The sequence below is a fragment of the Pipistrellus kuhlii genome, unplaced genomic scaffold, assembly GCF_014108245.1.
Source record: "Pipistrellus kuhlii isolate mPipKuh1 unplaced genomic scaffold, mPipKuh1.p scaffold_m20_p_4, whole genome shotgun sequence".
Classification (NCBI taxonomy): domain Eukaryota; kingdom Metazoa; phylum Chordata; class Mammalia; order Chiroptera; family Vespertilionidae; genus Pipistrellus; species Pipistrellus kuhlii.
The window spans coordinates 36,122,869-36,126,322 of record NW_023425540.1 but is presented as its reverse complement, the minus strand read 5'-3'; positions in this window follow the sequence as shown (position 1 = coordinate 36,126,322).

Sequence of the window (3,454 nt, the reverse complement as noted above, 5' to 3'; positions counted from 1 at the left end):
AAAAAATGATTGTTTTCTGAAGCCCGTCTCTCTCCTTTTGATAAGTTGACATAAGCATGAAGGTGTTTGAAAAAATGCAGCTTTGTTTTTATAACAATAACAGATTATTTATATCAAGAGGTTCAAACCGGATTAAAAAGGTATGCTTGAGTAAAAATCTTGGCATGCAACTTTAACATTCCATTTACTTTTGGAATGACTTGGTGACTTTCCAATAATAGCATGTTATTGATCATTTTAACATATTTACCAGAAGAGTGACCAATGTGCTCTCAGAGCATGATCAGACGTGAGGCATGAAGAAACGACAGGAAAGAAATGAATCAGGGGTTTTCCAAAGTCCTGGGAGCCTTGGGTTGTCAAGATTTTCTCTCCCTGTCCCAGACCAGAGAAACACTGAGCAGGAGCAGAACTGCACTTTATTGCAAAGGAGACGTCTATATTTAAAAAGGAAATTGTTACAGTCCAACATAAATTAAAAAAAAGAAAAAGAAAATCAGGCCCTGGCCCAGTAACTCAGTTGGCTGGAGCATCGTCCCATACACCAAGGTTGTGGGTTCAGTCCCTAGGAAGGGCATATACCTAGGTTGTGGGTTCAATCCCCAGTTGGAACACATATGGGAGGCAACCAATCAGTATTTCTCTCACACATCTATGTTTTTCTCTCTCCCTTTCTCTCTAAAACCAATTTTAAAAAAAATTACCTGGTGAGGTAAAAAAAAAAAAAAAAAAAAAAAGAATCACAGCCCTTATCAGTGGATAGAGCATGGGTCTGTGGACTGAAGGGTCCCAGGTTCCATTCTGGTCAAGGGCCCATCTCCAGTAGGGGGTGTGCAGGAGGCAGCTGATTGATGTTTCTCTCTCATCGATGTTTCTAACTCTATCCCTCTCCCTTCCTCTCTGAAAAAAAAAATCAAAAATATATTTTTTAAAAAGACTTGCTTCAATGCCTGGAATGTAGTAGCTGCTCAACTAGTTTCTTACAGTTATGCATTTACTAAATACTAAATATACTTGATCCTATACTAGGAACAGTTGTTTATCTGAGTCCCGACTTTTCCCCCAGCACAGAAGCCAATCTCCTATTCTTTAGATTAATAAAGTGAACAAAAATTTTCTATATGTTCACCTCCTGTCAAATATACTGTACATTCTCTTCTCCCAGGTGAATGCTAAAGGATCCACTACAAATGCCCCAGGTGATCACCATCCATTTGCCATCACCAAGCTTTAGGGACAGGTCCGGTTTGTGTCCAGGCACTAGCTCTGATGATAGCCTCACTGGTGATTCCTAGAAGTTTCTTGTTGGTCTCAGGTTTTGATGTGGTAAGATCTGAAAGGTGCTCAGTAAAGACCTCTAGCACACACCTATAAACCTGAATCAATTTTTATTTTATTTTTTTTAAATATATATTTTATTGATTTTTTACAGAGAGGAAGGGAGAGTTAGAGAAATAGAGAGATAGAAACATCCATCAGCTGCCACTTGCACACCCCCCATAGGGGATATGCCCGCAACCAAGGCACATGCCCTTGACCGGAATCGAACCCGGGACCTTTCAGTCCCCAGGCCGATGCTCTATCCACTGAGCCAAACCGGTTTCGGCCTGAATCAATTTTTTTAAAATCATTCATTCTTTCCCATTGATTTCAACTTCAAGTATGCTTTATCTTAATCTCAGATTGATCTGTCTTTGGCAGGAGCTCTTAGCCCTATCTTAATTTCCTCTGCCTGACTCATATATTGCCTTTCTGGAACATTCTGTCTTAGCTAATGAGAAGCAAACAACCTTTAACTGACCCAGGAAAGCTTGGATATTTTGAAAGAAGCTTCACTATTGGATAACAAAAATAAAAACACCTCTATGTTGACAAAAATGTAAATGTTCAACAAGTGAGGACTGTCAGGAGCTCTCACACAATGTCAGGAGGGGAGTACTGTGGGCAATCATTCTGAGGACTAGTTAAGGTAAAGATAGACATACATTTCCTGAAACCCAGCAGTTCTACATCTACTAAGATCCTCTAGGAAAGCACCCACACAGAGGAAAACTTGTACAAATGTGAATGGCACCAGATGTTAGACGCAGGTCCTTGAGTTTGGGCTAAGAAAGAGTTCAGGTATTCCAGGGAAAAACTGGAAACAATTTAAATGTCCTTTAGTGGCAGAATGGGTAAGCACATTGTAAAATATATAAATAATATAGAGAATGGTAAATACGATGTGATGTTCATTTATGTACAATTACAAACATATCTATAATAGTAAAAGCATAATATGCTAATTAGACTAGATGTCCTTCTGGATGACCCTCCTGACTATGAGGGAAGCAGGTCTGTGAGGGAGGCCTGGGTGCCGGGTGCCAGAGGGAAGCTGGTGCCGGAAGCTGGGGAAAGGAAGGCCTACTCTTGCATGAATTTCGTGCATTGGGCCTCTAGTAAAATAATATTACAGGATACATATTGGGACATATGCATGAGTAAACATGCACAGGAAAAACATACCAATTTCAGAATAGCAATAACCCCTGAGAAGGTAGACAAGGAACATCAAATCTATCTATAATATTTAGTTTCCCTTTAAAAACTGGAGCAAAGATGGCATTTGTTGCATCGGGTGGTACATATATAAGTATTTGATATTTTATCCTCTCTAACTTTCTCTGTGTTTGGAATGCTTTTCAAATATAGATAGATAGATATTTAATAATCACCCAAGAATATGTTTCTATTGACTTTTAAAGAGGGGGGGGGGGGACATTGATGTGAGAGAGAAACATTAATCAATTGCTTCCCATACACACCCCAACTGGGGACTAAACCACAACCCAGGTATGTACCCTGACTGTGAATCGAACCCACAGCCTTTGGTGCATGGGATAACTCTCCAACCAACTAAGCCACCTAGCCAGAGCTCAAATATTTTTTTTTTTTAAAGAAACATACATCCTGCTAATATAGTAAAAAAAAAAAAAAAAAAAAAAAAAAAAAAAAAAAAAAAGAAGTAATGTCTTAGGTTGCTTGTTTCCAGTTTTTAGTTCAGATTCATTTAGTTTTCTTGATTAAGGCAAATCTATATTATTTCAAAACAAAGCCTCACTGAAATTAACAGGGTAGCAATTTAGATATGCAAACATGCAATCTTTCTAGTTAAGTACTTATTATATGATAAAGGAATTGTGGCTTCTGCTCCAAAACTCGGCTGCTCCCTCAGGAAGTGCAAGGACACACTTCCTGGTAAACGGCTTCTCCGTTTGGGGATTTGCCAATGACGCCTAGCTCTCCTAGCTCTTCACTTAGCGAATAGGTAGGATGGCCACAGGACGGGTCTATTCTCTAAGCAGAAATTGCCTCACTTTCACAACATACTGCTTAAACGTTTTGATGGGGACCCATTTTTTATTTTAAAGCATCTCCTTTTTTTTCCTTTCTTTTTTTCTTTTTTCCTTTCTGT